The following is a 20,543-nucleotide window of genomic DNA, read 5'->3' as shown; positions in this document are numbered from 1 at the left end:
GGGAGACACGTCCCGAAACCTGGGAACGGCTGCACGGGGTGCCCATGGTGGGGAAAGAGCCGAGGGGGAGGGCAAGGCTCCAGTGTGTCCTGAGAGGGCCTGGCTATGTGCCTGTGTGCTGTGGGAGCTGTTCCATGGGCAGGTGGGCAAGCAGGAGGGAGGTACGGAGGTTGGGAGTGACAGCAGTGGCACTGCAGCTTTGCCCAAGCATTTAGTGAGGGTTTCCTGCATGGGAGGGAGAGAGCCCCAGGGCCCTGGGTTGCTTCAGGGGTCCCACCAGGCATGTTGCACAGGACCTGCAGCCCCTCCAGGCATGTTGCACAGGACCTGCAAAGAGCGTGGAGAGTGACCAGGAGCCACAGGCTCCCACAGCCTTACCCCACCCCCTTGCAGTGTCCAATTCCCCAAGGCGGAAGGGGATCCCAGCACACCATGGCAATGGTTCTGTAGGATCTGTGCTCCCTTCTCGACTGGGATCATGACTTGGATTACTTGGAAATGCTGGTGAATGGTACTTTGAAGACCTTGCCAGATGTTGGAGGCATGTTCTGAATGTACCTTTCCTGACAGAATAATCTGTGTCAGTGTGGCAAGAGTTTACTCATGAGACAGTTCCCTTAAGTTCCTCTGAAGGATGATCAGTTCTGGAAACCTTGCCCTGCTCCCTTCTGGAGCCCTGAGGGATCCCACAGGATCGCTGTCAGAGGGAGGAAGGGGCAATTTGCTGTCCATCCTCCTCCCATGTGCAATGCCACTGTGGCCTTCTGTGTGCTCTGTGCAGCCACAGAGAAGAGCAGAGAGGGAAGGGGCTGGGCCCAGGGCTGTGCCCCGGGGCTGAGCCTTTCTCAGCTCATTTGCTGCCCCCAGGGAGCCTGAGATGCTCCTGCTGCCTCTGCCAAGCCCTGGCCCTGCCTGGGGCTGGGTTTGGAGGTGCTGGCAGCTCCAGGGAGTCCTTTCTGCCCCCAACTGCCCCACAAGGGGCTCCTTCAATCCCAGTGTGGGGCCACTGCAGGCACGAGGTGCCCCTGGCCCTGCTCCTGAGTGGAAGGCAGAGCCAAGGGAGTGCCTTGGAGGGCACCAATCACCCAGGTGCCCTCACTGCCACTCGGGCCTGAAGGGGAATCTTCAGCAGTGCCATTGGAGCTGTTGTGTCCTGCCTTTCTTTGCAGCTGAGCCTGTTGGCAAAGGTGATCTGGCTTCCCAACCCACATTCAGGACTGAGCCTCTGGGAGATGGTGAGGGTAGGTCAAGGCCTTTCCCCTGGGAGAGCTGCCAGATCGGAGCCCAAAGCTCGGCCAGGGGGGCATTTCTGCAGGTGCCACGACAGAACCATGGCCGTATGTGCCCTCGCCCTGCACGATCCACTCACAACTTCTGCTCAGCACTGGCAGCTGTTTTGAGGAGGGTGGGCCCTAGCCCAGCTGAAAAAGACCAGATGATTTGTTGATTTTATCCGATTTTGCATAAGCATGACGTCCTGAACATGCCATTAAAGAAATGGAGAATTTCTCCATCTGTTCCGGTGTACTTTTTGTTTCTCAAGTGATGGGCCAAAAGGCAGGACAGAAGGAGGTGTTTCCCCAACGAAGCAGAGACCGATTGGCAGCCCCTGCTGCAGGAAGGAAGGCCAAGCCAAACACAGGTATGGGCACGGGCACAGGCTCAGAAGGTAATTGCTGTGCCAGGCTCAGCAGGGCTCAGCCCTTGGCAGGGCTGGGTGGCTGCAGCTCTTCCCCCAGGGCCTGCCCTTGCATGGCCCGGCAGCAGCCAAAGCTGGAGGCACCTCTGGAGTCCTTGAGGCCTCTGGAGCTCGTTCACAGCCCCGGGGAAAGGGGACTTGTGCACCAAAGTCCCTCCTGCTGCAGCTGCTCTGGAGCTGGCCCTGAGTGCCCAGAGGCCCAAGGCACAGGAGCAGCCCCGAATGGGACCCCTGCCGCGAGCCCAAGGCCAGAGCCAGCCTTGGCTCCCGACTGGGCAGGTGCTGCACTGGGTCCTGACAGGGCCTGACTCTGTGCCCTGGGGCTGGGGGAGCTGTCACGGGGCAGGGAGGGCCAGGGCTGGCAGGGGCTGCTCAGGGATGGGTTTGGCCCGTGTCCCTCCAAGCAGTGACTGCCCAAGAAGCTGCGCTGCCCCCGGACTCTCCTCCCGGCCTCCTGGGCTTGGTTGGGTGGCACAGCCTGTGCCAAGGGGCGCCAAGGTGCCTGAAGGCCCCAGCTCTGGGGGAAACGGAGAACGTCCTGCCCGCATCCACCGTGCTGCCAGCTCAGAAGTGCAGCACAGCACAGGCTCACGCTCCCCATTGCTCCCACAGGAGCAGCTGAAACCACAGCACATGTTCCTGATTCCCAGAAGGGCCTTGGAAAGGGTTTCTGTCAGGGAACAGGCTTCTGGCTAGGGTTACTGGCAGGCCTGCTTGTCTTGGAGCTTATCTTCATCTTATGCTGTGTCCGAATTTGGACTTGCTGGAAGAGAAAAGGGTGAGTGTTTAGTTCACCTTTCCCTCAAACAGCTTCTTTTGAAAGTCTACTGTACATAGGAAACATTCCCAGTGAGGCTGCAGTGTAGGTGTGGCCAGTCCATGATTGTCCAAAGAACTCTGCTGGGGGTTCTGCTGCTGCCCAGAGCTTTCATTGGCCTCCTAATTGCTGGGCCTTGTCCTGGGGGGCCCGCTGGGGCTGCAGCCAGTGCTGGCTCCCACTGAGGCTGCCTGGCCAAGAGCAGCCCCAGGGGCACAGGGCAGAGGCAAAGCACGGTGGGGAGGAGCAAGAACAGGGACAAGATTGGCCTTGAAAGGCAGAGGCGTTCTGGGGCCCGCTCCTGGCCAGGGAGCCTGGCCAGAGCCGTGCCCAGCTGGCCAGGGCCTTGAGGGACAGCTGTGCAGCTGGGCCAAGCTGTGCCAGTAGCTCCAGCCGTGCTGGGGAACCTTGCCAACTCTGGGCCCTGCTGTGCAGGAGGCTCCCTGTGTGGCACTGGCAGCTGGGGCCTCAGCAACTCCTCTTTCCACAGTTCCACCTCTGGACAGGAGTTGTAAGATGGTGGCTGCACCTCACACCCAAAGAGCAAGAGCAGCTCATCCAGCAGTTAGAAGAGCCTGGGTAGCCCTGTCAAGAGTTCTGAGAAGAAGACTCCAGAACAGCCATTGTCAAGGAAATCTCCTATTCTCCTGGAGATCCCACTGCCACCTCCTCGTCCCATGTATATCCCCAAGCTACTTCCATCTCTTTTTTGATCCTCCTCTGTCCCGTCCCGACTTCTTCTATAGACCCCAGGAGCAGCCCAGCACCCTCCAGCCCCTCCTGAGACCAACATGTCCCTTCCTGTGCCCCTGAACCCCCTGGTCCTGCCCTCTAAACAACACTGAAGTTATCCCCGCTCTCTGCCAGTCTGGGTGATGGCCCTTTCTTTAGTTGCACTACAGGGAAGGTGCCTTCACCCCAGTGTCTGGGTGGCAGCAGCAGCAAAGCCCAGCTGGCAGCAGCACTGGCTGAGCTCCATGGCCAGGAGCAGCCGTGGATGCCCACGGTGTGGGCAGGCAGGAGCCAGGCAGGGGCTGCTGTGACCAGCGGCGGGGTCCCCAGGGCTGGGGGAGCCCAAGGGGCAGGCAGCAGCATGGGGCTCCTGAGAAAAAGCAACCCCAGTTGCTTAGTTTTTCAGTTTTAGAAATTAGAAATTTGTAGACATATTTCAAAACATTTTTTCTGTAGAGAGACACCCCCAAATATATCTTCCCAATTACTATAGTGTTTAAAGATTTTTGTAAGTATTTTTAGAATCAAGAGAACAAGTGACCCCATTTTTTCATTCTTAAAAATATTTAGAAATATCTTTTGTAGAGAGCAATCGCCAAATGTTTCGCTCCTGTTTCCACAACACATCTCTATTTTTGAAACTAGTTTTAGTGTTCTGGAAAATATTTTCCCCTTATACAATAAAAAATAAAATTACATTTCAGTGGTAATCTTTATTCTAGGAAGAAGTAAGACCCCTGCAGCCAGCCAGCCTGCTGCAGAGGCTCTTTTCCCGCAGGAGCTTTTTACCTAGTCACAACCAACATACATAAAACCTTTTCCCTGATACTTAAGATTTTTGACAAGCTCACGTCTTAGTCGTCTCAGAATAACTATGAGCACAGTGGGCATCTCTTGAAGTTACCATCTTTGTTTGCTTCTGGTGGAACTCCCTCAGTTCTAGAGCAAGGCCTTCTCTCAGCTTCCTGCTGCCCCCGGGCTCTCCTCCCAGCCTGCTGGGCTTGGTTGGGTGGCACAGCCTGTGCCAAGGGGCACCAAGGTGCCTGCAGGCCCCAGCTCTGGGGGAAACCGAGAATGTCCTGCCCACATCCACCGTGCTGCCAGCTCAGCAGTGCAGCACAGCACGGGCTGACCCTCCCCATTGCTCCCACAGGTGCAGCTGAAACCACAGCACATGTTCCTGATTCCCAGAAGGGCCTTGGAAGGGGTTTCTGTCAGGAACCAGGCTGCTGGCTGGGGTTCCTGGCAGGCCTGCTTGTTTTGGAGCTTATTTTCATCTTATGCTCTATCCGAATTTGGACTTAAGAGAAGACAGTGAGTGTTTAGTTCACCTTTCCCTCAAACAGCTTCTTTTGAAAGTCTACTGTACATAGGAAACATTCCCAGTGAGGCTGCAGTGTAGGTGTGGCCAGTCCATGACAGTCCAAAGAACTCTGCTGAGGGTTCTGCTGCTGCCCAGAGCTTTCATTGGCCTCCTAATTGCTGGGCCTTGTCCTGGGGGGCCTGCTGGGGCTGCAGCCAGTGCTGGCTCCCACTGAGGCTGCCTGGCCAAGAGCAGCCCCAGGGGCACAGGGCAGAGGCAAAGCACGGTGGGGAGGAGAAAGAGCAGGGACAAGATTGCCCTTGAAAGGCAGAGGCGCTCTGGGGCCCGCTCCTGGCCAGGGAGCCTGGCCAGAGCCGTGCCCTGCTGGCCGGGGCCTTGAGGGACAGCTGTGCAGCTGGGCCAAGCTGTGCCAGCAGCTCCAGCTGTGCTGGGGAGCCTTGCCAGCTCTGGGCCCTGCTGTGCAAGAGGCTCCCTGTGTGCCACTGGCAGCTGGGGCCTCAGCCACCCCCTCTTTTCACAGGAGCGCCTCTGCAGCTTCACAAGACCAGCCAAATAACTCAGCCAGGGAGAACTGGACCTGTCATCTCTCATTCCCGTGCCAGTGTCCGTTGTCCCTGCCATGGCTGCAATACCAGTTTGTTGCTGGGGTCATGCTGTTGCCACCACCACCCAGAACAGGACCCTCTACCACCAGTTGGCCTGGCTCTGCTCTACAGCCAGGCCAGGAGGTGCAGCCCTCCAGACAGGGAAGGGCCTGAGTACAGCAATGTCTTTGGGCTTCAGCTCATGTGTCCGTGAGCTACCACCAGCACAGGCGGAGCTGCTTGTCTGGGCACAGCTGTGAGTGGGAAGGCAGTGGCCAAGCATGGGGCTCCTGAGACACCATATTTTGGCTTAGTTCTTCATTTTATTAATTAGAAACTCTTAGAAATAGGTAGGGTTTATTTTTTTCCTAATATAGAAATTTTCAAAAGTTTGCCCCCTTTTTCCATAGTCGGTAAGGATTTTTCAAAGTAATTTTAGAATTCAGAAGAACTTTGAACATTTTTACACTTCTAGAATCAACTGGACTTGTCATCTTGCATTTCCGTGCCAGTGTCCATTGTCCCTTCCCCACAGCTGCATTACCAGCTTATTGCTGGGGACATGCTGTTGCCTCCACCACCCAGAACAGGACCCTCTGTCCCCAAAGGTGCCGACCCTGGTGTCCAGCCAGGCCAGGTGGTGCAGCCCTCCTGCCAGGGAAGGGCCTGAGTCCACCAACATCTTTGGCCTTCAGCTCAGGCGTCTGTGTGCTACCACCAGCGCTGGCAGAGCTGCTTGTCTGGGCACAGCCAGGGCTGGGCAGACAGCTGCTGGGAACGGGGCTCCTGAGAAAAAGCGACCCCATTTTGTCTTCATTTTACATAGCAGAAATTGTTCAGGATTTTTACATAGCAGAAATTGTTCAAAATATTCAGAAACAGTTTTTGTAGAAAAAAAATCCCCATATATTTCTTCCCTTTTCCCACAGGAGTTCAGGATTTTTCAAAGTAGTTGTAGAATTCTGAAAAAGGTAGAACACTTAAATACTTGCAGAATAAAAAATAAAACTGAATTTAATTGGTGATCTTTACTCTAAGAAGAACTAAGTCATCACAAAGCACCCAGCATACTGGAGAGGCTCTTTTCCCACTGGACATTCTTACCGAGCGACAACAACCAACTAAAACCTTTTCCCTGATATTTTCTGGGATTTCTGAGAAGCTCACCTCTCAGACTTCAGAGGCAAACTTTGAGCACAGTGGGAATCTCCTGCTGGGCAGGAGGGTCTCTGTGTGCCAGCTGCAACTGGGACCTCAGCAACTTCCTGTCTCAACAGGCGTCCATCTGCAGCTTCACAGGAGCGGCCAAACACCTCAGTCTGGGACACCTGTACCAGACATTCCCCATCGCCATGCCCATGCTCAATGCCCCTGTCGCAGTTGCTTTACCAGCTTGTTGCTGTGCAGGTGCTGCCACCACCCAAACAAGGTCCCCTCCCCCTGAAGGCACTGGCCCTGATCTCTGGCCCCTACTGAAGGTGGGCAGAGCTTGGCCCAGCATTTCTGTTACAATAAAGAGATGGAGCTGTCACCCCAGTGTCCGGGTGGCAGCAGCAGCAAAGCCCGCACTGGCTCAGCTCCGTGCCCAGGAGCAGCCATGCATGCCCACAGTGTGGGCAGGCAGGAGCCAGGCAGGGGCTGCTGTGACCAGCGGCGGGGTCCCCAGGGCTGGGGGAGCCCATGCTGAGCGTCCCTGGGCTGAGGGCACATTTCCTTCCCTGGCATCATCTGGGCCTGGACCTCCTCCAGTGGCAAGCCCAGGAAAAGAGGGAAGCCATCAAGAGCATCTCCATGGACACAGTCTGACCCACAATGTCAGCAGGAGACAAATAAGGTTTTGCTGAGCAATGGACCTGGGATACACAAAAACAATCAAGGCAGTCCATTTGTACAGATGCGGGCGCACTCTGGGGGTACAGCTGAGGCCATGAGGTCACAGCAGGCTCAGGGGTCACAGCAGGCTGAGGTCACAGTTGGCTCTGAGGTCACAGAGGTGCCAGACCCGGTGGTTGCACAGCAGCACAAGGAGCGAGCACTCAGTCCTTGAGCACAACTGTTGCGGGAGCAGCGGCAGTGGCAGCAGTGGTGCTGACATTGGGACAGCACTGTCAGGACAGCGGTGGCAGCAAGAGCTACGGGACTGGCAGAGGGCAAGGCACCATGGCCCTTGCTCTGCGCCTCTTCCTCCTGCTCCTCCTGGCCGTGGCCCTGCCTGCCAGGGCTGCCCAGGCTGCTCCGCTGAAAGCATGGCGAGCACGTGAGCCGGCAGCCTGGCTCCCCTTTCCCGGGACAGCGCTCCCTGCTCCCTGGGAAGCGCTGGGGATGGTTTTCCCCAGGCCTTTAGGGAAGGTTTCCTCTGGGGGAGGGAGAGAGCCCCCATGGCCCTGGGCAGCCCCAGTTTCCTCTCCAGGGATGAGTCAGAGGGCCTGCAAAGAGGGTGCAGAGTGACCAGGAACCAGGCCAGAGCTCCCTAGGCCCCTGTGCAGTTTGGCCTTGTCCATTCACACCTGGCTCCCGTAGCCTTAGACAACCCCCTTGCAGTGCCCTGTTCCCACAGGCAGAAGGGGATCCCAGCACACAAAGGAAATGGTTCAGGTCTTTGCTCCATTCTAGATTTGGATCACGCCTTGGAAGATTTGGAAGTCCAGGTGAATGACACTATTAATGTCTTGGCGAATGCCAGAGGCAAGTCCTTATTTTCCCTTTTTACTGGCAAAATAATCAGTGTCCATGTGGAAGGAGCTCACCCATCGGCCATTTGCGTTATAGTCAAATCAGGGCTGAAGAATTCTGTAAACCTTGCCCCGCTCCTTTCTGGAGCACTGAGTGATCCCACAGGATCGCTGTCAGTGGGAGAAAGGAGCATTTAGCTGTCCATCCTCCTCCCGTGTGCAATGCCATTGTGTCCTTCCGTGTGCTCTGTGTAGCCACTGAGAAGAGTAGAATGGGCAGGGGCCAGGCCCAGGGCTTTGCCCCAGGGCTGAGCCTTGCCTGCAGCCTGAGGATCTCCTACAGTGCCACAGGTGATGTTCTGTCCTGACGTTCTTTGCAGCTGAACCTGTTGGTGAAGGTGATCTGGCTTCCCAAACCACATCCACGACTGAGCCTCTGGGAGATGGTGAGGATAGGTCAAGGCCTTTCCCCTGGGAGAGCTGCCAGCTCAGAGCCCAAAGCTCGGCCAGTGGGGCATCGCTGCAGGTGCCAGGACAGAGCCATGCACGTGTGTGCCCTCGCCCTGCGCGATCCCCTCACCGCTCCTGCGGCTCAGTGGTGCCCGTGCAGCTGAGCAGAGATGGCAGAAGCTTCTGTGGCTGATGTGTTACAGATGTGTCTGCAGGGAGGACTTTTCCTGTCCCTGTGATCATTCCTACACAGAAGCCAGGCTCCCGTCGCAGGGGTGAGTAGTGTGTCCCTGCTGACCCCACAGGCTGAGCCCTGCTTTTGTGGCATCCATTCACGGGAAATGGAACCGTGTTGCTCTAAGGTCCTCCAAGGGGAAAGAACAAAGCTACAGGACAGAAGGAACCCCATGAGCCATCTGAACAAATGAGGGAAATGCTGAAGGAAATGCAGCAGGCAGGACAAGGTGGGTTCATTCCCTCAGCCTTCACCTGGGGCTAAGTAGCCGAGGGTTCTGGCTGGACATCTGGACACGCCGAGAGCCTGGCCCAGCAGGAAGGGATCCATGGCAGCCTCACTGCCCCGCTGCTGCTTCCACGCCCTGCAGGGCTGTTTCCAAGCCTGGCCTGGCTGCAGCTTCTCCCCAGCCTCTGCAGGAAGGCATTGGGCATCAGCTGACAGGCAGACCAAACTGCACCACAGGCATGAGATGCCCTGCAATTTCCCATCTCCTGGCAAATCAGAAGGGGCACCTATATGGAGAAGGGAGAGCCCTGCCCTACCCAAAAAGTTGAAAGGGATTTCCTGAATCTTAATCTAGGTCTTTAAGAGGCATTGCCTCCTGAAGATGCCACCTCTCCAATGGGGAACAGTCCAATATGATCCAGCTCTCTCTTTTCTCCAGAAGCAGATGGAGAGGCTGTGCAGAAGGAAGCATTTCCTGGAGGAACCAGTGGTTCATGGACAGCCTCTTCTGCAGGAAGGGAGGCGATGCCAGGCACAGCCACAGGAGGTAATTGCTGTGCCTCTGGGCCTGAGCCCTGCTGAGGCTTGAGCTGCCCTCTCTGCTGCTTGGCACTGCGGGCACAGCCCGGACAAGATGGGCACAGCCCAGAGGAATTGTCCCGAGCAGGCTCAGGGCACTCGGGTACTGAGCTGTCCTGCTGGGCTCCCTCCCTGGGAGACACGTCCCGAAACCTGGGAGCGGCTGCACGGGGTGCCCATGGTGGGGAAAGGGCAGAGGGGGAGATCAAGGCTCCAGTGTGTCCTGAGAGGGCCTGGCTATGTGCTCGTGTCCTTGAGGATTTGTCCCAGTGGAAAGACGGTTGGAGAGATAGAAGTAGGGAGAAAGGGAGGGAGAAAGGGCAGGAGGGGGACAGGGGGATAGCTGTGCCACTGCCTGCTGCAGTTTTCCCCAGGGATTTAGCAAGAGTTGCAGCTGTGGAAGTGAGAGTTCCCAGGGCCCTGGGTTGCTTCAGCCGTCCCACCATGGATGTTGCACAGGGCATGGAAAGAGGGTGCAGAGTGACCAGGAGCCTGCCCAGAGCTCCCCAGGCCCCTGTGCAGTTTGGTCTTGTCCATTCACACCTGGCTCCCACGGCCGTACCCGACCCCCTTGCAGTGCCCAATTCCCAAAAGCAGAAGGGGATCCCAACACACCCTGAAAAATGTTCTCATCTGTGCTCCGTTCTAGATGAGGTTGCTCGAAAGGCTTCCCCATTAGATTGGTTGAGAAAAGTGTTGAAGCCTTTGGAGCCTCCTTCAGGTATGTTCTCACTGTCCTACACAGTAATAATTGTTGACAACTTCACAGCAACCAGGTTACACAAACTACTGTGGCTGTTGTGTTACAGATGTGTCTGCAGGGAGGACTTTTCCTGCTCCTTTGCTGATTCCTACAGAGAAGCCTGGCTCCCATCGCAGGGGTGAGTAGTGTTGTCCCTGCTGACCCCACAGGCTGAGCCCTGCTTCTGTGGCATCCATTCCTAGGAAATGGAACTACTTTCCGTTAAGGTCCTCTGAGAGGGAAGCCCCTGGACACAAGAAACCACATGAGCCAAACAACATCTTGAAACGAATAGTGACAGAACTGCTAAAAGGGAATGGTGAGAGCATTTCCCTCAGCCTTGTTCTGGGGCTCAGCAGCTGAGGGCTCTGGCTGCACATCCGGACACGCCGTGCCCGGAACAGCGGGAAGGGATCCATGGCAGCCTCGCTGCCCCGCTGCTGCTTCCATGCCCTGCAGGGCTGTTTCCCAGCCTGGCCTGGCTGCAGCTTCTCCCCAGCCTCTGCAGGAAGGCATTGGGCATCAGCTGCCACGCAGCCCAAACTCACCAGGGATCCCCTGCATTTTCCAGGTCCCCAGTAACATCCTGAGGTGTGGCTGCTTGGAGGAGGGAGGGCCATAGCCAGCCCCAAAGGCCTGGGGGGATCAGGATTTTCCTGATCATAACTCATGTCTTGGAAGAGTATTGCCTCCTGAAGAGGCCACCTCCTGGATGTGCAGTGATTCCATCTGATCCAGCTGTGCCTCTTCCTTTCTCAAGGGATGGACAGAGGGGCTCTATGGAAGGTGGCATTTCCTGCAGGAAGGGAGGCGATGCCAGGCACAGTCACAGGAGGTAATTGCTGTGCCTCTGGGCCTGAGCCCTGCTGAGGCTTGAGCTGCCCTCTCTGCTGCTTGGCACTGTGGGCAGGGCCCGGACAAGACGGGCACAGCCCAGAGGAATTATCCCCAGCAGGCTCATGGCCCTCGGGTACTGAGCTGTCCTGCTGAGCTCCCTCTGTGGGAGACACGTCCCGAAACCTGGGAGCGGCTGCACGGGGTGCCCATGGTGGGGAAAGGGCCGAGGGGGAGGGCAAGGCTCCAGTGTGTCCTGAGAGGGCCTGGCTATGTGCCCGTGTGCTGTGGGAGCTGTTCCATGGGCAGGTGGGCAAGCAAGAGGGAGGTACGGAGGTTGGGAGTGACAGCAGTGGCACTGCAGCTTTGCCCAAGCATTTAGTGAGGGTTTCCTGCATGGGAAAGAGAGAGCCCCAGGGCCCTGGGCTGCTCCAGCTGCCCCTCCAGGCATGTTGCACAGGACCTGCTGCCCCTCCAGGCATGTTGCACAGGACCTGCAAAGAGCGTGGAGAGTGACCAGGAGCCACAGCACAGGCTCCCACAGCCTTACTCCACCCCTTTGCAGTGCCCAATACCCCAAGGGAGAAGGGGACCCCTGCAAACCATAAAATGCTTCTGTAGGATCTGTGCTCCCTTCTCGACTGGGATCATGACTTGGATTAATTGGAAATGCTGGTGAATGGTACTTTGAAGACCTTGCCAGATGTTGGAAGCATGTTCTGAATGTACCTTTCCTGACAGAATAATCCGTGGCTGTGTGGCAAGAGTTTACTCATGAGACAGTTCCCTTAAATTTCACTGAAGGTTGATCAGTTCTGGAAACCTTGCCCTGCTCCCTTCTGGAGCCCTGAGGGATCCCACAGGATCGATGTCAGAGGGTGGAAGGGGCAATTTGCTGTCCATCCTCCTCCCATGTGCAATGCCACTGTGTCCTTCTGTGTGCTCTGTGCAGCCACAGAGAAGAGCAGAGAGGGAAGGGGCTGGGCCCAGGGCTGTGCCCCGGGGCTGAGCCTTTCTCAGCTCATTTGCTGCCCCCAGGGAGCCTGAGATGCTCCTGCTGCCTCTGCCAAGCCCTGGCCCTGCCTGGGGCTGGGTTTGGAGGTGCTGGCAGCTCCAGGGAGTCCTTTCTGCCCCCAACTGCCCCACAAGGGGCTCCTTCAATCCCAGTGTGGGGCCACTGCAGGCACAAGGTCCCCCTGGCCCTGCTCCTGAGTGGAAGGCAGAGCCAAGGGAGTGCCTTGGAGGGCACCAATCACCCAGGTGCCCTCACTGCCACTCAGGCCTGAAGGAGAATCTTCAGCAGTGCCATTGGAGCTGTTGTGTCCTGCCTTTCTTTGCAGCTGAGCCTGTTGGCAAAGGTGGTCTGGCTTCCCAGCCCACGTTCAGGATTGAGCCTCTGGGAGATGGTGAAGGTACGTCAAGGCCTTTCCCCTGGGAGAGCTGCCAGCTCAGAGCCCTAAGCTCAGCCAGGGGGGCATCTCTGCAGGCGCCAGGACAGAGCCATGCACGTGTGTGCCCTCGCCCGGCACGATCCACTCACAACTTCAGCTCAGCACTTGCAGCTGTTTGGAGGAAGGTGGGCCCTGGCCCAGCGGAAAAAGCCTAGATGATTTGTTGATTTGACCTGATTTTGCAAAAGCATGACGTCCTGAACATGCCATCAAAGTAATGGAGAATAGTTCCGTCTGTTAAGGCGTACTTTGTGTTTCTCAACTGATAGGCCAAAAGGCAGGACAGAAGGTGGTGTTTCCCCAAAGAAGCCGAGGCCAATTGGCATCCCCTGCTGCAGGAAGGAAGGCCAAGCCAAACACAGGCATGGGCACGGGCACAGGCTCAGAAGGTAATTGCTGTGCCAGGCTCAGCAGGGCTCAGCCCTTGGCAGGGCTGGGTGGCTGCAGCTCTTCCCCCAGGGCCTGCCCTTGCACAGCCCGGCAGCAGCCAAAGCTGGAGGCGCCTCTGGAGTCCTTGAGGCCTTTGGAGTTCGTTCACAGCCCCGGGGAAAGGGGACTCGTGCACCAACGTCCCTCCCACTGCAGCTGCTCTGGGGCTGGCCCTGAGTGCCCAGAGGCCCAAGGCACAGGAGCAGCCCCGAGCGGGAGCCCTGCCGAGAGCCCAGGGCCAGAGCCAGCCTTGGCTCCCGACTGGGCAGGGGCTGCGCTGGGTCCTGACAGGGCCTGACTCTGTGCCCTGGGGCTGGGGGAGCTGTCACGGGGCAGGGAGGGCCAGGGCTGGCAGGGGCTGCTCAGGGATGGGTTTGGCCCGTGTCCCTCCAAGCAGTGACTGCCCAAGAAGCTGCACAGCCCCCGGGCTCTCCTCCCGGCCTGCTGGGGTTTGTTGAGTGGTACAGCCTGTGCCAAGGGGCACCAAGGTGCCTGCAGGCTCCAGCTCTGGGGGAAACGGAGAACGTCCTGCCCGCATCCACCGTGCTGCCAGCTCAGCAGTGCAGCACAGCACAGGCTGACCCTCCCCATTGCTTCCACAGGTGCAGAAGCTGGAACCACAGCACATGTTCCTGATGCCCAGAAGGGCCTTGGAAAGGGTTTCTGTAAGGGAACAGGCTTCTGGCTAGGGTTACTCGCAGGCCTGCTTCTCTTGGAGCTGATATTCATCTTATGCTGTGTCCGAATTTGGACTTGCTGGAAGAGAAAAGGGTGAGTGTTTAGTTCACCTTTCCCTCAAACAGCTTCTTTTGAAATTTTATTTCAGACAGTAAACATTGCCAGTGAGGCTGCAGTGTAGGTGTGGCCAGTCCATGATTGTCCAAAGAACTCTGCTGAGGGTTCTGCTGCTGCCCAGAGCTTTCATTGGCCTCCTAATTGCTGGGCCTTGTCCTGGGGGGCCTGCTGGGGCTGCAGCCAGTGCTGGCTCCCACTGAGGCTGCCTGGCCAAGAGCAGCCCCAGGGGCACAGGGCAGAGGCAAAGCACGGTGGGGAGGGTAAAGAACAGGGACGAGATTGCCCTTGAAAGGCAGAGGACAGGAGAATGTCGCTTATCGGAGGAAGCCCCAAAGAGCGGCTGGAAGGGGTGCCAGCTGATCAAGGACCCCCAAGGAATGGAGGGAGGGTGTATAGGCTGATGGAGTGTCCCGAGGAGCGGTTGGGGAGCGTAGGGGTGTCCATTGGTGGGGAGGAGCAGCCGGAGCGCTTGCACGGTCCGGTGATGGGGAGGCCAGCGGGGCCTGTCAGAGTAGGCTCAGCCCGGCTGGTGGGTACGGCTAACGCCGCCCGCCCGCAGGACCATGGCGCAGTTCCTGTTCGAGGCGGACCTGCGCGGGCTGCTGAAGCTGGACACGCTGATCCCGAATGCGCCGCCTACGCGATGGCAGCGCAAGGCCAAGGAGAGTGGCCCCGGGCCCAGTCCCATCGGCGTGTCGCCCATGAAGCCGGCCAATTGCTTCCGCAGCTCCAGCAAGACGCCGTCCAAGACACCCGGTGAGCGCCGGCCCCCAGCGACAGAGGTTGAGTGCGGGAGCCTCGCCCAGGATGCTTGTCTGTAGCCATGGGGCTCTGGGCTCCCTGCCACGCTGCCCTACTGGCTGCTGCTCAGGCAGGAGGAGGTGGGCTGTGCTCCTGACAGCCACCCACCTCCTTGTCAGCATTAGGGGCAGAGCTCTTAGCACTGGGGCTGGCGAGCTGCTGTTTGCCCAGCTGAGCCTTGCTGGCACAGCTGTATGCTAGGACGAGTGTGGGCAGGACTGTTAGCTGACAGCTTTACATCTTGTGAGCGTTTTAGTATCTTCCCCTTATCTCTGGACTCTAGAATTGTTGCACTAGACCCAAGGAGTTGCACCACACTGTCCCTAACCAACTTGGTGGCAGGGAGGAAAATATAAGTTAGTTGTGACTGGGTGGCATGAGACCTCAGAGTCCTACTTGTCTGGTGGGTGTGATGTGGAGGAGTGTTGGGTTTGCTCCCATGAAAGCTCTAATACAGGCTGTTAAATAGCTGTAAGACAATATTTTCATATGTGAATGCAGGTAAATCTGGATCCAAAATTCAAAGCACCCCCACAAAGGCTGGGGGGGATCGCTACATTCCCAAACGCAGCACTATGCAGATGGAGATGGCAAATTTCCTCCTAACCAAAGAGAATGACCCTGATGAGGATTCCCCTACCAAGAAGGTGAGCATGTTGCTAAGTTACAATTACTTCACAACCGCTACTCCTTCCTGCCCCTTTACTCTATCAAGTGGGCACATGGGACTGACAAGTCCCAGCCATCACTACTTGCAGCTCTGGGCTTCAGGAGCCTAGGATGAGATTGAAGCTGTAGAGACTGCCATGCACTCTAAGCCTATGCTGCTTCTAGCAGCAAAATCTACCTTTGACTAATGAGGCTTTAAAATGTAGCAGGCAACAAAAACACAAAGCTGTGAGCCTATGCAAAGTGAAACTGCTGGTGGTAGCTATTCTAGGACAATGTCTCCACAGGGAACACTTCTGGAATGTTTTACACTGTGTTCTGAAATCTGTTTATGAAGCATTTGGTCGCTTTGTGGCTGTGGCTTTTCCCACTGGCAATGACACTGAGTTTGCCATTGTGTGAAAATGTGAGCAGGACGATGTATGTAAGTCTGAGGGAAAACTGCTTTGACCTGCCTCTGTGTGACTGACCCTTGCAGCACAGTCAAACATCTTCAGATTCTAAGAGAAGGGGACTTAGGTGTCTGTTTAAATTGCAGTGTGGGAATTGCTTTAAATGCATTGCACTGAGGGTGATTTGTCTCTGTAGGAGCAACAGAAAGCCTGGGCAGTGAATCTGAATGGTTTTGATGTAGAAGAGGCAAAGATCCTCCACCTCAGTGGAAAACCACAGAATGCTCCACAAGGTATGATACAGAGTCGTGTGAGCTGAATCAGCAGGAGAGATCAGGTCAAGGGAACAGCAACACAGAGGCTCTGTGTGTGGTCACAGGAGAAATCAACTGGTTTCTGAGAGCTGTACAGGCTGGAGTCTCCTTTCTTACGGTTCCTGAGGTCGAGGGAGGGCATAACAGTTACAGTGAATTTATTTAGGAGAGTTGCTATGACTGCCAGTTGGTCACCTGTTACAGGGCTTGCAAGGGTCTTCAGGGTGGAGAGAGAAATGAGAATCTGACCTCATGTTCAGAAGGCTTGATTTATTATTTTATGATATATATTACATTATTACTGTACTAAAAGAAATAGAAGGAAAGTTCTCAGAAGCTAGCTAAGCTAAGAATAGAAAAAGAATAAATAAACAAATTTCTGTGTCTCAACAGAGAGTGAGACCCAGCTCTGCTCTGAGTGGTCAGTAAATCCAAACATTCACCCAAGACCAATCACGCATCCACCTGCTGCATTCCACAGCAGCAGATAACCATTGTTTACATTTTGTTGCTGAGGCCACAGCTTCTCAGAAGGGAGAAAAATCCTAAAGAAAGGATTTTTATGAAAAGATGTCGGTGACAGTCACCTGTACTGCAGGTTCCAAGCCTTCATGAAGTCTGTAAGAGCATCAAAGTCTCTGCTGTGCATTTTCTAGCTTAAACTGCAACTAAATATAATGGGATTCAAAAACCCAAGTGTTTGTTAAATTTGTTTCCATGAATGAGCAAATTGTAGCTCACCCCTGTTCAGCAGTTCATTCTGCCAGTGATTTTTGTGCACGGCAGGCTTGTGAGTGTTTCTCTTAGGACTTTATTTTCACTCCAAGGGATTCCTAGTTGGGTGAGCAGCACTCAGCTGGGAGGAAACTAACTCAGGTTAACAAACCTGTTCCCCTGCACACAGGCTATCAGAATAACCTGAAAGTGCTCTACAGTCAGAAAATGGCACCTGGATCCAGCAGGAAGAAGAGCAGATATATTCCCTCAAAGCCAGACTGGGTCCTGGATGCACCAGAGATGTTCAATGACTACTGTAAGTAGGCTACAGGGTTGAGTGCTGGGCATCCAGAACATTCTGCATTGGATTGCTGTTCCTAGGACAGTGTGACTGGGCTGTCTGTATTATTTTGTGTACCCAGGCTAGCACAGACCACTTCTGGAGTGTCCCTGTGTGGCCTTACAGGGACAGTGGTCTAGGGCACTGTGTAGGTGCCTTGGAGCAGGGTACCTGGCCCCAGCAGCTGGGCATAGTGACACTCAGAAGGCTGCCCCTCACCTGTACGTGTGTGTGTGCACATGTGCACCCGCGCCTGCTGCATCAGCACGGGTGAAGGGCAGGGCTATCTAGCCAAGCATGGTGTGACCTGCACTGCTCTTTCAAATTGTAGATCTGAATCTCGTAGACTGGAGCTCCCAGAACTTCCTTGCAGTGGCTCTGGACAACGCTGTTTATCTGTGGAATTACGGTACTAGGGAGATTATCCCCCTACTGCAGACGGAGCATCCATATCCTTACATTTCCTCTGTGTCATGGATTAAAGATGGAGACTATCTTGCTGTTGGCACAAGTAGTGCTGAGGTTCAGGTGAATGCAGGACTAAAACTAGAGGTGTTTTCTAGGGATTGACAGAACTGTGGGGCCTTGGCTGGCAGAGGAAGGATGCCATGCACCTGACTTGTCTTCCCTGGTGTGGGGTGGAACTGCCCAGTGTGCAAGGCAGGGTTTGGTCTGGGGGTTTTCTGATAAGTAGCGTAACCTTCTGTGCTATAGTCATGAGATACACATTTTCTCTGTTCCCTTACTGAGTAAGCTGAGAGAGCCTGTGCAGTGAGGTTCCTAGGGCATAGAAACAGGATTGGGTTTCTTCTGAAGAACTTTTTGCTTTGCCTCTCCAGCTATGGGACGTTGAGCAACAGAAATGTCTCCGAACCATGACCAGCCATTGTGGCCTTGTGAGAACCCTCAGCTGGAAAGCTGCATCCTCTCCAGGTAAAGCAGTGGGTCAAGGGCAGTTTCCAGTTGTTGCAAACTCCTATCCCTCAATCTACGTGTGGCATGGGTTAGGGATGGCAGAGAGAAGTTTGTCCTGGCTTGGGATTCTTATTTAGCCTTATCTGTTGGGGCTGTGAGGAGAAGGCCTCTTTCCTGTATTGCAGTTTGTGCTGAAGTTGTGAAGAGCTTGTGTGGGTGTTTCACTCACACCAACAGACCTGTGTTGCTGGTAACACAGGTTGAAACCCAGTGGCAGGTATAGCAGTCTTGCAATAACAAAAATGGATTTGGGTGAAAATGTGCAGCCTGACCCTGCAAGCCTTCTCTTCTCTCTGCAGTGGTGCACAGACTGGGCACATCCATCACCACGATGTCCGAGTGGCTGAGCATCACGTGGCCACCCTTGCTGGCCACACACACGAGGTGTGTGGACTCAGATGGTCTCTGGATGGCCACTACCTGGCTAGTGGTGGCAGTGACAGTCTGGCGAACGTCTGGCCATGCACCCAAGGTGGGGGTGGAGACTTTGCTCCTGTACAGACCTTCACTCAGCACCAGGGTGCTGTCAAGGTGAGCACAGAGCTGCCACGGGCGGATATGTGTGTGCAAGGCAGGCATGCAGCACTGGCTGGGCGCAGGTTGCCTCTTGTATGTTTTAAAATGAACTCTCCTCGCTCAGGCCTGGCGTGGTGCCCATGCCAGATGAATGTTCTAGCCACTGGAGGTGGCACTAGAGACAGACATATCTGCATCTGGAACGTGTGTTCTGGCGCCTGCCTCAGTGCTGTTGATACCCATTCCCAGGTGAGATATGAACATCAGCTTGGAGACAAACACCTTCTGGCAGCACACCTACACAGAGCCGCTGGCTCCTCAGGCCCAAAGGCACAGGGAAGGAGGGGGACCATGCTCACCTCCGAGTGGTGAGCATCAGCGCAAGGACCCTGTATCACCTGTGTTACTGCCTCTTTGCAGGTCTCTTCTATCCTATGGTCAACAAACTACAAGGAGCTCATTTCAGGCCATGGCTTTGCGCAGAATGAGCTGATTATATGGAACTATCCAACTATGACCAAGGTTGCAGAGCTGCAAGGTAGGTGGACAGGGCCTGGGTGTGGGGGGGCTGTTAGAGGCTGAAGACAGCTGCACTCCTTGGTTGGAGCCTGCAGCATCACTGATACAGGACAGTATCCGGGGCCATGCTGCTAGGACTAAAGCATGCCCAGGGGGCTGTGGAAGAGATACCACTGATCCAAGTGTGTGCTTGGGGTCTGAAATCACGCTGCCACAGCCACTGGGGGGACAGCTATGCAAGCTGGCAGGGCTCATGGTAGCATACAGGAGTAAATGTGCATGTGCTGATCAGCTCAGCCTGGATTGCACATTCCTTCTCCTCCTCAGGTCATACTGATAGAATCCTGAACCTGACCATGAGTCCTGATGGTACAACAGTGGCCTCAGCAGCTGCTAATGAAACAGTGCAGGTCTGGAGCTGTTTTGAGATGGATCCCATAAAGAAGAAGGAGAAAAGAGAAGGCAAACAGTGCCAAAAGTGGGATTCTTCACCAGAGCATCCGCTGAGAGCACGGGATTGTTGTGGGGAGGGGGATATTTGGTTTTACACACTGTACAGTATTTTAAATGTCAATGAACTGCTTAACTTGACTTTTTCTTAATGGAGTCTTATGGAAGAAAAAGCCGTGGCTCCTAAACCCAAGTCCTCCCTGAGGCTGGGGATCTGGGCAAGGAGTGGAGACCTAGGTCTTAAGGGCCAGTTTAGAGACCCCTGAGCTTAGCACAGCCTAGCAGAAGGATGCTGTGCAAGGGCTGTACTTCTGTTTCTGTCCCAGCTAAGACAGATATGTCACCTGCCCCATCTGGATGCTGACTACAAGCATAGCAGCTCTACCACAGGCTCAACTGAAAGCACAGCATGGCTGTGGCCTCAGTTTGTGTTGTCCTGGCCTGTCTCACAAGCCCAGAGACACCTTACCATGGCTCTGCAGGCAGATCTCAGTTTGTCTTGTTAGCTACAGGCAGCCATCACTGCCTGCCTATGGTGCTGGAGTAGAATAGCTGTTGGAAAAAAAAGGAGGGAGGGAAATATAGAGCAACAGCTGTAATCACCCCGAAGGCTGGAAAGGGGCTGGCTCTGGCATGAAGCCTGATGCAAAACAAAAGGTTAGCTTACACTGCCACAGCCAGCCTGGATGTCATGCAAGAGCCACGCAAAGCACCACCAACCCTGTGCTCAGCCTTCAGTCACGTATTCTTCCAACAACTCTGATCTCCCTTCCCCTCCTGCTGACAGGAGGCCCTGGTGCCTCACTGAGGCTTCATGCAGGGGAGCCAGCACCAGGGCTCAGCTGACATTTATTGGGGCTTGACTCCCCTACACTTGGAAAAATGCCTTTTTTCCAGGCTGAACTGTGCTGGAGCAAGTTGCAGAAAATATATTTGAGCCCTTACCTGACCAACAACCAGCTCAGCCATGCTGCTTTGCACGGTGGAGCCGCAGTGTCTGAGGTTGTGGGGCTGCACCAGACCCATCAAGCCTGTCCTTCAGCTGCACCAGCATTGCCAGGGGCTGCTGGGGACACCGCACAGCTGATAAGCACCTTGGCTTGTACAAAGCAGCTCCACCAAGCCTGTGCCTCCCATCAGCCCTCAGTGATTAGCTGAGGGTGGATTATTAACTGTTTTCACCTTTCCCTCAGCACAGTGCCACACTGTGCCTAGCACCAGCTCTGCCTCCTGAGCCTTACAGCAGCTGGAACCTTCCAAGGTTCCAACTTGTGCTCTG

The sequence above is a fragment of the Melozone crissalis genome, unplaced genomic scaffold, assembly GCF_028551555.1.
Source record: "Melozone crissalis strain CALT ecotype California unplaced genomic scaffold, PUWL_Pcris_2 ptg000093l_1, whole genome shotgun sequence".
NCBI classification, from domain to species: Eukaryota; Metazoa; Chordata; class Aves; order Passeriformes; family Passerellidae; genus Melozone; species Melozone crissalis.
Note: the sequence above shows the minus strand (reverse complement) of the source record.